Source organism: Artemia franciscana, chromosome 5, assembly GCF_032884065.1.
Source record: "Artemia franciscana chromosome 5, ASM3288406v1, whole genome shotgun sequence".
Lineage (NCBI taxonomy): Eukaryota > Metazoa > Arthropoda > Branchiopoda > Anostraca > Artemiidae > Artemia > Artemia franciscana.
In genome coordinates, this window is record NC_088867.1 from 27,367,525 (window position 1) to 27,381,905 (window position 14,381).

General features: G+C 37.2%; 1 protein-coding gene across 2 annotated transcripts in view; it reads right to left on the reverse strand.

Moving 5' to 3' along the window:
• LOC136027195 (3-ketodihydrosphingosine reductase-like) overlaps window positions 1–14,381 on the reverse strand; it is a 50,096-nt gene that overhangs the window by 22,367 nt on the left and 13,348 nt on the right. The gene's annotated exons all lie outside the window — the stretch shown is intronic.

Genomic DNA, 14,381 nt, shown 5'->3' on the forward strand with positions numbered 1-14,381 from the left:
TGAATTACACTTTCTGTAGACTGTTGACACACTAGAAATACCTTCTCACCCTCCTATAACGGTCAGACTATGTACAACTATGATCCAAAGCTGTGTTCCTTCCTCTGTGTGAATTTACAGCCGAATTTCCTCTGGAAACAATAGTTCCATTTTCGTTGCTAGTGTCACATGATAGTTACCAACTGGTGGACAAATAAGCAATAGCTCTTTTTTCTTGTAGGTACGCCTACTGATTCCCAGTTTTTTATTAAGAAAATAGGTAAATTTGAAACCCTGTTGAACAGTAACAAAAGTCAATGGTTTGTACAAAAAGGCATCTCCAACACTTACAGAGAATAAAACGAAACAAAACTCTAAATAATGAGACGTATTCAAAACCAATATACCCATATCAAGCCATTTGTTCTGATGGGGTCCAAACAAAGAAACTTTGGAGCGATAACAAGTACATTTGTGTACTAAATGTATGTTTTTACTATTCTGAAGGGGGGAAGGGTCCGTATAATTCAAGTAGTCATGGTAGGAAAAGCACAGATTTAGTTGGACTTGGAGCGGTCAGATTGGGGCAGTTATGGCAGCAAAAGTTAAAGTAGGAATATTCACTGAAGGAATAGCAACTAAAGGAAAGTTGTTGTAGGACAGTGCTGCAACAAGTACTCCAAATTTTTACTTAAGTATCAAGTATTAAGTACTCATTGGTTTTTTACTTAAATATCAAGTAATAAGTACTTTCCAAATTCTTACTTAAGTAACAAATATCAAGTACTTGCCAAAATTGTACTTAAGTACTACTTCAAGTATTTATTCTATATATATATATATATATATATATATATATATATATATATATATATATATATATATATATAAATATAAAAGTAGATAGTCTTTTTACATAAATTATCACTGGAAGACCAAATCCGAGAAGGCACATCTATTAAACCAAATCGAGAAATTATTTTTCTGTTTTGGTGCCATCTAGGAAGCCGGAGGAGAAATTTGCAATATCTGAAATAGGCCGCACGTAGAGTATGGGGATTTTTCTTACGAAACATATGAGCCATGCCTGATAAAAAAAAAGCACAGGGACGGAATAAGCGTTATAAATCATGCACGGACCGTTGCGGTTGTAACGGCTTTTGTTTGGGGATATTTTCCCGTAAGCGAAGCATAGGTTTTTCACGGCTTGATTCACTAGGGATGAAAAGGTAGTGGAAAGTGCCGGACCGAAACACAGACCAAGCCAACTAACTAAAGAAGAACATGGCAGAATTGCAGTTCCAGCAACGAATGGAGCGACCGCATAAAGGTTATTAAAACAAATAAACTCGCATTTAGACGCATTAACTGACAGTCCAATCTTAGATAGTTCATTGGTTAATATAGTAAAATTGTAAAGCAATCCACGGCGAGTCCAGACAACAAGAAGAAAGTCGTCTGCATATGCAACAGAAGACAAACCAATATTACCGTAAGAAACAGAACTTTTAAGGGGACACAAGAACGATGCAAGCACACATTTAAATATACTAGAAGACAATACGGCCGAAGTTGCAACCTATCTATTTCTAGCAGCAGTTTTCACACCATGAAGTGGCAAAAACCATGAGACTAAGTCGAAAATCTTCTGAGAAAAAAGGAATAAAATAAGAGCTAAGAGCTCATATAGCACTTGTGACGAGGTCGGAAGAGCCAAGAGCTCAAATGGCATGAGCTCTAGCAAAATTATAAGAATCAATAGATTGATTTAAAAGAAAAATCAGAGGCTTAATGCTGGTCGGCATTTAAAATAAGAGTTCTGAGACACAAGGTCCTTTTAAATATCAAAATTCATTAATATCCAATCACCCACTCTCAAGTTAAAAATACCTAATTTTTCCTCTCCCTTCAGTCGCCCCCCAGATGGTTGAATCGGGGAAATCAACTTTATCAAGTCAATTTGTGGAGGTCCCTGACACGCCTACCAATTCTATTGTCCTAGCATGTCCAGAAGTACAGAATTCGCCAAAGCACTGAACCCCCTAACTACCCCAAAGATAGTGGATCCAGTCCGGTTTCGTCAATCACGTATCTAGGACTTGTGCTTATTCTTCCCACCAAGTTTCATCCTGATCACTCAACTCTAAGCGTTTTCCAAGATTTCCGGTTTCCCCCTCCAACTCTCCCCCCATGTCACCAGAACTGGTCAGGGTTTAAAATAAGACATCTGAGACATGAGTTCCTTCTTAAAATCAAATTCAAAATACCTCACGAACGGTCACCCGCTCTCCCCGCTCATGAGTTCCTTCTTAATATCAAATTCAAAAATACCTCACGAACGGTCACCCAAAAATACCTCAATTTTTTTAATGTTTCCGAATTAACACCCCCTCCAACCCCCCAAAGAGAGCGGATCCGTTTCGGTTATGTCAATCACGTATCTAGGACTTTTGCTTATTCTTCCCACCAAGTTTCATCCTGATCACTCAACTCTAAGAGTTATCGAAGATTCGGAATTTAAAGTAAGAGCTCTGAGACATGATATCCATCTAAATATCAAATTTAATTAAGATCCGATCTAATTTTTCCAAATTAACCGTCCTCCCACTCCCCCCCCCCCAGATGGTCGAATCAGGAAACAACTATTTCAAATTTAATCTGGTCTGGTCCCTTATACGCCTGCCAAATTTCGTCGTCCTAGCTTATCTGGAAGTGCCTAACTAGCAAGACCGGAATGACAGACCTACAGGATTTGCCATCACTGTATGTCACTTGGTAAATACCAAGTGCCATATAAAGTAATTTTTCTCTGGGGACGGAATATTTGGTTGAAGGTTGGCTTCAGTATGACTTATTTTAGAAAAGGGTTATTTCCAGGCTTTGGGCAAGCCATGGGTGGAAGTAGTTATAGGCCTTACTAAACTGAAGGAAAACTCGACTTTCTTAAAACTTGAAACCCCCTCCCCCTTGTCCTATTTTAGATATGACTTGTGATATTAAAGCTCGATATGAGCCCTGATCCTAGTCATCTTTGGTCTAGCTTTCATTTGGATCCGTTGCTCCATTCGCAAGTTATACTAAATTAAACCAAAAGCTTGACTTTTTTCAGCACTTAAACCCTCTCTCCCTTGTTCTATTTGAGCTTGGGTTTTCATCTCAAAACTTGATGCCTGTCACGGTCTTAGGCACCTTTGGTTCAATATTCACCGAGATCCATCAATCTTTCGCAAGCTACACTGAATTAAGTGAAAAGCTCAACTTTTAATTAAGCCTGGGTCTCCATCCCAGAACTCAATGCATATCATACTCTTAGGCATCTTTATTCAATTTTTATCGAAATTCATCTCCATATGCAAGTTACAGTGAATTAAATGAAAAAATCGAATTTTTTTTTAACACTTAAAGCCCCATCGCGCTAATTAAGCTCAATTTTAATCCAAATAGTTCAATTTCAATACAAATTCGCTATACTCGATTGCACAGACAGACATATCTCAAAAACCCATCTTGATGGATATTTTCCACTGTCCAAATAGTTGATGATACCTGCATGATGATATGCCATTGCTTTCCTTGTTTTGGATCCAATTAGCCAACATGGCTACCTAAGACGTTGTAAAATCCGCCCATCCGTCTGTCTGTCTGTCCGTCCGTTTGTGTAATCACGTATAGGGGGAGAAACGTTGGTTGCATTTGGATGAAAATTTTGATGGCCAGATTTGGTGCCAAGGATCATGAGAGACACATCAAGTTGAAGACCCTAGCTCAAATAAAACAGGGGGGAGAGGGCTTTACCTGCTAAAAACAGTTTTTCGTTTAATTCAGAGGAACTTGCGAATGGAGTGATGGATCTGAATAAAAATTGAACCAAAGAGGCCTAAGACCATGACACATATCAAGTTTTGAAATAAAGACCCTAGCTTAAATATAACAAGGGGGAGTGGGTTTTAATTCCTGAAAAATTTAAGTTTCTTGTTTAATTTAGTATAACTTGCAAATGGATATCAAGTTCCGATATCACAAACCCTATCTCAAATAGGGCGAGAGGGAGAGGGCTTCAAGTCAGTTTAGTAGGGCCTATAACTTATGAATGGAGTGAGAAATCTGAAGTCAGATTCATCTGAATACCTGAATTTGCTGGAACGAATTTGACAAAATACCACTGCATTGGATCCTGCTAGAATTACCTAGACTTGTTTATTGCAGACAACATTTAGATGGGCAAAGATTCATAGCTTCAGTAGTTTTGCCAATAATATGGTCCTGAAGATGATGAAATGGTAGAAATCTGGTTCAGTTGACGAGATGACAAAACTTAAACACTAATGTTAGAAATATAAGCCCAAAATGATTATAGTATGCAACATCTAGCACAAAACAAGGGATTTTAGCTCACTGTCGACCGGTGAACTGCGAAATAATTTCAATTTTCTTTCTTATATAACTTTTAAACAAAAATTAAACCAAGTGTTAATAATACTATAACTTTTTTTTGTCAAAAACAAATACCTTATTTCATATCTAAAAATAGGGCATGGAGGTATATCTGAGTTTACTCTAAATCTAAAGGGTGATGTTTTCTTGTACATTGCCAAAGCACAGACACACAAAAGCTATATCTGAGTTTGCTCTAAATCTAAAGTTGATGTTTTCTTGTACATTGCCGAAGCACACACACACAAAATTTTCGTGTCAAAGGTAAAGTATTTGAAAAACAAGTACATTAAAAGTATCTTAAGTAATAAGTATTTAGTAATCTTACTTAAGTATCAAGTAATAAGTACACCCTAGAGTTTTTACTTAAGTAAAAGTACAAGTAATGGAACATTTTACTTAAGTAGTACTTCAAGTAAAAGTACTTCAAGTAAGTGACAGCACTGTTGTAGGATATAGTAGAAGCAGGAGTAGTATTGGTAGGAGTGAGCAGAAGCAACAGAGTTAGAAGTTACTGTTGTAGAAATACCAATATTTACTGTCAAGATGGGAGTAGGTATGACAGTATAAGTTGAGTTGAATAACTTTCTGTAAGACTAAAAGATTATATTTATAAGGTAGATGCCATCTATAAAATTAGATTTTCGCAAATTTGGTAGTGTAACTCTATATTATAAATATAATTACATTTTAGTAGTTCAATCATAAGAACTCCACCCTACATAATCTTGGAATCACCAAGGGTCACAAAGGATGGAATATGTCGATAAGCCTATTTACAACATTCAAAAAATGAATAGGGGGGGGGGATCAAAGTCGATGGAACCAGTTACGGCTTCCATATATGGATAGACAATGTAACTTTAAATTAGGCAACAAGTACAAAATGCTTATAGACAAGACCTTGCAGGTTTTTTTTTTAGATATTCCAATTCTGATTTTTCAAGGCATTGCTACCCTCTAAATAACACCCATCCAGAGCCCCAAGGCAACCACATAGATTTTATACGGCAGGACCAGTTCAGTTATCGATTAGATTTTTTTCCCTTTTGGTAATCCATGGGATGGGGAAGAGGGATCTGAAATGCCAAATCAAATAGTTCGTGATAACGAACTGTAGTAAGGAGCGACCCGACTCAATAGTAACCAAAACTCTAAAAAAACGGAATTTTGACACCAATAGTTACATCAAAAGAATCGTATTTTAATGCTGATTTTAAATATATAAGTCTCATCAAGTTTAGTCTTACCCATCAGAAGTTACGAGCCTGAGAAAATTTGCCTTATTTAAGAAAATAGGGGGAAACACCCCCTATTAGTCATAGAATCTTAACGAAAATCACAACATCAGATTCAGCGCGTCAGAGAATCCTACTGTAGAAGTTTCAAGCTTCTATCTACAAAAATGTGGAATGTTGCATTTTTTGCCAGAAGACAGATCACGGGTGCGTATTTATTTATTTTTTATTTATATAATAAATATTTTTAGTCATCACCAAAAGCGGAACTGTCAGAATTGTCACTACTTTTTCAGTCACTGAATAGTCACATATGCCTTTTTATGTCATTGAAAAAAAGGACATTTTCCATATTGAATTTCATTTTAGTGAGTTCAGAAAGTGCAATAGCTATTTTTGTCATTGGACAGAGCATCATTGTTCCTCCGTCATTGCAAAAAGTGCTATCTTTTATTTAGATCACAGAAAGTCTTGCTGTTTTTTTTATGTCATTGTAAAAGCACCATGTTTCGTTGTTGTTGTTTTTTCTGTTATCCGACAAAATATCATTATTTTTATAAACAAAAATTGCACATTTTCTCAAATGGACTGACACTGATCAGAACAAACAGCACACCATTGGAATCATGTTGGCCGAAACCCAATACAGGAAACTTACAGTCCCCTAGGTTGAATAGCAAGAAAAATCACTTTTTTGCATGGGCAGCTCAACTTTATTCTCCTTTTTTCCGTTTTTACCTCTACTGCTAGCAGGGCAGAGGAACATCATAGAGAGCTATTCATGAGTTCAATTCGAAAGAAATTAATATATCTAGTACATTTTGTAGTAAACAAAACCGTTTCTTTTGACAAAAAACTGAATCTTCCTATACAAATTGATGAACAACGTCATAATCCTAGGCTACGACAATAAATGACGTTATAATAAGACAGTAGGATGGCGTCAGTTGCAAGTGACGTTAGTACAATTATAAGACTGGTAGTCAAGCCGGTGATGGCCTGACATCACCTTAACTTAACGCAGATCTCTTAACCAAGAAATCTGCGAGGCTGCATCAAATATACTTTAAAGGGTGTATTGGGTAACAGCGATGACAAAATAGTTTGCTCCAAAATAGTATGTACTAGCTCCTGCTTTGACAAATCTTAAGGATTTTTCTGTGATTAGGAAACAATCGCTTTTCAGGCATGTTAACGATTGAAGTGCCTTTACAGAACATAAAGCAATACAAATAAACTAGTCATATCTCTTCCAATGTTGTCACATTTTCTTGGAAATCCAAACTATATACTGCTAACGTATCTTGTAACAGTTAAAACCGAGATTACAGACCCATCTTCACTCTTACAAAAACAACCCATAGGTTATTCTGCATTAGCTGTAAACTGTGGCTTGTTTTCTTTGAACAATTCTTCTTTCAAAATTGCAAATTAATCATCCTCTAGGACAAACAAAAGACAGGAAGAACAGAAATTATTCCGTATCTGAGAGAGTCGCCCCCTCCTTGACAGCTTACCCTTCACACTAATTTTTTAGCACTTTTAAGCAAGCTCCTTATTCTAATTAAATGATCCCTCGTGTTTCAAGAGTTGATCTTAAAAATTGAGGCAAACAGCCAAACTTTCATGTAAAGAGCAAGGTGTCAAGAAGCAATGTTGCTCCTTAATTTTAGTTGAAAAAACTTGTTTTTATTATTTAATTTCTGATTGATTTTCAAATAATGCCAGTAAATCTGGACCCTCCAATCTGAAAAACTCCTCCATAGAAAGTTCCCCCAACGCAAAATACCCACCCACACACACACGTACAATTCCCTCTTAACAATTCTATCCTCGCTGAAAATACCTCCCCATAACATTTCTTGTGGATGACTCCACCTGAAAGATTATCCTTAACATTCTTTTATTTCAAAAAGACTAATTTCTAATCATTTTTCCAACCACTCCTGAAATCCTCCTTCTGAGGAAACAATTTTCCGGAGATCTCCCACTCTCCAGTTGAAAGTTCCTTCAGCGGAAAATTCCTCCATGGAGAATTTCTTCTGCAGAAAATTCTCGTATGAAGAATTCGTCCAGTGTAAAAATTCCTCACGCAATTCCAAACCCACTGAACATTTCCCCCAGAACGTCTCTACATGCCAAAGTGAGTCAGCAAAAATAAAGTAAGACGAATGAAAAGAATTTCGCATAGGAATTCTATCACATCCCCACAGTGTAAAACTTTACCCGGAAACTTCACATTCGGAAAATTCTCCCCATGGAAATACATCCCCAACAGAAAATTCCCCCCTCCGAAAACTGTCTGTATGCTTCCCTACAACAAATACTGTATGTAAACAATAGGTAAATTTCATAGCTTATAGACTTTTCCCCAATGGCTGTGGGCGATCATGTTACCCTAAAGGCATGGTTATTAAATTTTTCAACTATGCTGAACAAAATGGCTATCTCGAAATTTTGATCGGACGGCTTTTGGAAAAAGAGGCATGGGAGGAAGGCTAGGTGCCCTCCAATCTTTTCAGTCACTCAAAAAGGCCACTAGAACTTCTAATTTCCGTTCAAATGCACCCTCTCACGATATTCTAGGACATTGTATCGACATGATCATCCCTGGGGAAAAATGAACACGCAACCATAATCTTCAGGTAAAAAAAAATTCTGATCTTCTGGAAATCCAAACTATCTACAGCTAACATATCTTGTAACAATTCAACCCGAGGTCACAGAGGCATCTTCACACTTACTAAAAACAACCCATAGGTTGGTCCTGTATTAGCTGTAAACGATGGCTTGTTTTCTTTCAACAATTTCTCTTTTAAAATTGCAAATTAATCATCCTCTAGGACAAATGAAAGACAAAACTAGCCCAAAAATTAACAGCGTCTTCGTGGAAAAATTAACCGATATAGATAAATTACTCATATCTTCTACCGTACTTCAAACAGCAGACTGTACGAAAAGTGTGGTTCAATCCTGCTTTCTAGGGTAATAATAAAATAAAATTTGAGATGGCTAGGGCACGTTCAACGGATGAAGGATGACAGATTACTGAAGATTATTCTTTTCGGCCAACTTCTAGGGCTAAACAGAAAGCAGTTCGTCCACGGTTGGGGTGGGAGGAATTCATAAGAAATACTTAAGGGAAATAGGAACTTCCTGAGAGGGTGTAAAGAGGAGGCTTTGAATAGACTGGGACGGAGGAGGAGAGTGCGTAACTATGTTGGCCTTAGGCGGCTTGGTGCTGCGGTGAGGTGTTAGAAGTAGTAGTAGTAGAGATATCTTTTCCCATTGATGTCATATTTCCTAATAAGCCAAACTATCTACTCCTCACAGGGCTTATAATATTTGAATCCGAGACTAAAAGTCATAAGTCAGCATCAAATTATTGAATTTGTAGGGCAGTTGTTTTTTGTTTTTTTTGTAGTCCATTACATCCTTTAAAAGTAACATATCGTAGGCAGCGCAATAGTGCTGTTTAAGTAAAGAGAAAAGTAGGCACTTTGTATTTTTACTTTTGTCTTTTTACCAATGCACTGTGTGCGGAAGTTGTCGTAGAAACTTCGGAAGGGGCCCATTCAATTGGAAATTAAAAGTTCTAGTGGCCTTTTTATGAGCCAAATCAAAACATTACGTAAACTTTTTTTGATAAAAAAAAAGCATCGTCCATTGTGGAAAACCAGGTAGAGACCAAAATTGGCCAAGGATTGTCCAAAGCCTCCTTTCAACTGGAGGTCACAGGGAATTGCTGTCTGGTTCTGAACCAGCTCAAGCACTTTGTGTAGACTTAAGATGTATAGACCTACTACACCAGTGGGGCCCTATCGTATTGACGTTTTAACTAATGGAACATAACTTGGAACATAACTTGTTAGAAGTTTGGAACATAACTTGTTAGAAGTTTCCAATTCTCATCTCCCAGGGTAAGTAACGTGAAATTAGGTCATATCGCTTATGCTGGGAAAGAATTAATATTACAATTTTTGCGACTAGAACGTGCAAGGTATCAGTCATTGTAGCACATTGTACATGCGAGTCTCACTTGCATCATTCATAGTCATTGAGTTTGCACTTGGTTTGCCTCCTAAGACAGTTGTTCAGTCTGACTTGATGGGAATATTGACTTTAGAATTCATATATCCGATTTGTTGACTAAAAAAAATAAATAAAATAGTAGAACTTATTTTGCATTTGCTATAGTTTTTTTTTATCTGCACCTGGTTCGCCCCCAGAGAGAGTTGATTTTTTGACCAGAGCAAAAATGTTTCTGTTTTCTATCCTCCATAAACCAAGCTTTCCTAATTTTTCTTTTCACTGCTCCGATTATTCCAAATTGGTTACTACGCTGAATAACAATGACAATTAACACATTTTTTCAAATTCTCAAACATCTTCCATTAGCGGAAATTATGACGGACAAGGTTGCAATAATAGTGACAATTAAATATAGACTTGGATAGGCTTCTATTTTTGAGTAGGAGGCTAGGCATGATTGTGTTGGTTCTTTACAAAGCTCTTTTGATGGCTAGATTGAGGCTAAATGTGTTTCTAAAATTACCCATTGGCTGCATAAACTCGGTAGCCTTGAAGCTTCCTGTAGACTTGGTAGTTAAATAAAATTTTAAAGGTACTATGTGTCTATGACGTGACTGATATGGTTGGAAAAGTCATTTGTATCGACTCTAACCTGTATAAGAATATCTAAATTTTTTGTCAGTCCTAGTCAGATGATGATTTTTGGTTGTTTTTTAAGCCAGAGAAACTTATAAATATTCGTTTTATTGCACGAATCCCTAAGGTCTATGTTGAAAGTCAAAGATTGGTTAGACTCAGAGATTCTGAGCCTTAGAATCATAAATCTCCAATTATGACGATATTAACACATATCGCTCTATAAATTATAGCTTGTCATGGGAACAAACAAAGTATTATTCTAATTTTATTTCTACATATAACTTACTATTAACTGAATCTCAGAAATTGCAAAAAAAATTATAGTAAAAATATCTATCGGAAGCTGAATTGTATTAATTAGCCACCATGCATTTATGTTCTCTATCAAAAGGAAAGTCCTCACAAATTCACCGTTCGCTTTTAACTAACCGTAGGTACGAGATACGACATACTGTGTTGAAATGTCTGGTAATGAGGTTAAAAAAACGTCACTAAAAGGAAGTACTATTGAAATGCTTGGAAAAAATGAAAAGGTACTTGGATCTAATGTGATTAAACTACTAGGGAACGAAAGTCATGTCAAAGCCAAAGGATCTCATAAAAATAAAGTATCGGAAAAATTAGAGGCAATAGTAGCTAACAGAAAACGGCAGAAAAACATGCCAGAACAACCATTGAAAAGAATAAAAACTGAAAATAGTAAAGTTTTTCCTAAACGAGCAGATGAAGAAAGCGATGAGGAAATAATCATCCTTGAATACTATGGGGATCCGAAATTTGTAGCAAACCAAAAAACATTGGAAGTTAGAGCCAAAAAAGCGCAAGTAGACGTTGCTACGCAGGAAACTAAACAAACGCTCTTGCAGGACAAAAAGTGCAGCAGTGAGGTTGAAAAAGGTTGTGAGATGTTTCTAACCCTCAGTCATATTAGTACAAAGAGAAAGCAGGAAGAAGAAAAATGTGATGATGTTCAAAGACCAAAACAGCGTAAGATGGTGAAAAGGAGAGAACAAAAGACGAAAGAAGTAAAGCAAAAACGCAAAGAAAATCTGAAAAATTATAGGAAGCAAGACAAAAATGCGCTGAGACTTGCACGGCTTGAAAGATACCGTGAGTATATGTCACAAAAGCCAAAGAATGCGACTGAAGAAGAAATACTTTCGGGAACCCAAAAGAGAACTGAACATAGAAGGCAGCGTTTGGAAAAAGAAACTGAAGAACAGAGACTGGCAAATCTTAGAAGACAAAGAGAAAAAAGAAAAAATGAGACAGAAGAACAAAGGATTGCTCGTTTGGCTAAAAGTAGAGAAGCTTATAAAAGGTATCGTGAAAAAGAGACTGAAGAAGAGCGGCGAAAACGACTTGATAGAAAAAAAGAATGTAAAAAACTTCTTAGGCTCGTTATCAAAGGTTCGTCATTGTAACCAATCAAAGAAATAGACAAAAAAAAATTCAGAAGTAAGTAAGGCAAACTGTCCTTCTTGAGTTTTGGATGAAATTTTATATATTTACAAACCAAACTTTATTTCGGACGTGGTTCCATTCGTTTAAGGATGATACTCTCAGGGATTAGGGGTTCCATTTTTAAGCTTTTATGCATGGAAATAATAATTTATCCACAAGCCACGGCAAAACAAGGACAAGTGGAGTAATGCAAACAAAAAAAACCTTTGAGGTATTTGCAATAGTGGTTCAGAGCGAAATGCTTTAGCAGGACTTGGGGTCTTGTATACATTTGTGATTGGGTATTTTATATATCCGTTGTCTAAATGTTTTTTGGGTGCATTTCCTACTAGGTCTGATTGATGACAGTTGATGACAGTGGTCAAATATGGTTCTGACGCATGGGCGCTGCGAAAAGCAGACGAAGATTTGCTAGATGTTTTTCAGAGAAATTGTCTACGGATTGTTCTGGGTAGACCGTATTTCAAACAGTAGCTGTACGAAAAGTGTGGATCAATCCCACTTTCCAGGGCAATAATGAGAGAAAGGTTGAGATGGCTAGGCCACGATCAGCAGATGAAGGATTACAGATCCCCAAAGATTGTCCTAGTCGGCCAACCGTCTATGGCTAAACGAAAAGCGGGTCGTCCGCGGTTGGGGTGGGAGGATGTCATAAAGAAAGATTTAAAGGAAACGGGGAATTCTTGGGAGAGTGTATAGAGGGAAGCTTTGAATAGATTGGGATGGAGGAGGGGCGTGCGTAGCTGGTGTTGGCCTCAGGTGACTTGATGCTGTGGCGAGTTGTTAGTAGTAGGAGTAGTTGGCTCTGGAGGGTCAATGAATGTGGACCAGCACAATTTTGGCATAACCTTCTAGGAGTTCATCAACCTGGTACTTCTTACTCGAAGACTTGTAAAAATCTACAAATCTTGTTTACTTTTCAAACCTTGATTTTTACTCACAGCTGTTATTGGTATGGTGTACCTAATATGCACTCTTTCGCGGGTGCTCGTCAGTGACTCAAGACACTTCTGCTAAGAGTGACTAATCAGGGATTAAACTGGATTGTGGCTGGTGATATTAATGCAAATCTTCTGTCCCGATCTGAAAGAAGTGACCTGTTCCTTGATGCTTTGCCAAGTGGCTATCAGCTAGTCAATAAAGACAAACATTTCACCTACATTCATAACCGTGATTGTGCTAGATCAGTTGGTTTCCAAGCAATGTTGGGCCATTTATAAAATACCCATGCCCCCTCGTGGTTTTTAAAGTTTGTTATTCAAAATTTTACTCATATTCGCCTGAAGGAAGCTTAAAGGCCACAGTGGTGCCAATTAGGGAGAAGGGAGGGGGCACGCTCCCCTAGATTTGGATAAAAGACCTAGTTTTTTCTATTTAATAGCTTTTTTTGTACTTTAGCTATGTGATATATTGAACTAGCGAGACTGAATGACCGGTCACTTGCATTGTTCACCATCGTGCTTTTGTTTTCTCAGAGCCACTGAATGGCATTATTAATTTTCGTACTGTTAGTTTTACACTTACTTTTCAATGATTTCGTTTTGAAATGTTACTTCTGTCCTCATTCTGGACAGCAAGCTAAAGAGCCATTTCGGTTCCTATTGAAGTCATCAGTACCAAAACGACGTAGATACACTGATAGAAAATGTCTTGCGGCAAAAAATTATTTCAGAGGTAAAATCAGCAAATTACTGCACTATTCTTGTTGACAAGACACAAGATGTTTCTAGAAAACAAAATTAGTGATAATACCCAGGTACATATCAAATGGAAAAGTAGTGGAGCGACTAATCGGCCGTTATCACATGCAAATACTAGATGTCGAAGGCTTATCTACTTCGATTTGTGAAACTATAAAAAGTGGGGTTTTTTTTTGCAGAATCTATGTTGTGTGTTTCCCAATGTTATGACAGCATATTTGCTAGGAGTGGGGAGTCTAACTGAGTTCAAGCAAAGCTTGGGGAGAGGGTGCCTCATGCATTTTCTTTTTACCCTGTCACACCCACAGATTACACCTGGTTTTGACTGATTGCCTGAAAAACATCAGCGACGTTTCGGAATTTTTATCTTTGGTGCAAAGCCTTCCCATATTTATATCGTGCAGCAACACTTGACATAAAGTAGGCTATTTGTGCAATCCCAGTGTAATAGCAGTCAAAAAGTCTTGGAGCCTGAGATCGCTTTTCAAACTTGCTGGTTTTACGCAAGTCACTCCATTTCCAAGGTGAAGGCAGATTTGATTGAATTATTGCTGTGCTAGCCACAGTCTCAACTTTGCGTATAATTGATAAAGTGTTAGTCATTGTAAATTGTTTGTCAGAACAACTTCAAACAGAAAGTTGGCTGATTTATAAGGCACTTGCACCGATGTCTGGGTCAACACATTCCTAAATCTGAGAAATGATGACAAATAAAAACCTCAGCCAAAAACATAACCAAATTCTTGACTTTACCCCATATCCAGGAATCAAAGTCTCCAAAATCCATAGTAGTGCTTAGAATAAGACAAGTCGAGCCATTTCCTGTCATTTTAGACTCTTTCAAATTCAATCACCGGTAAACGCAACATCAGACAGCCAATTAAATCAGACTCAG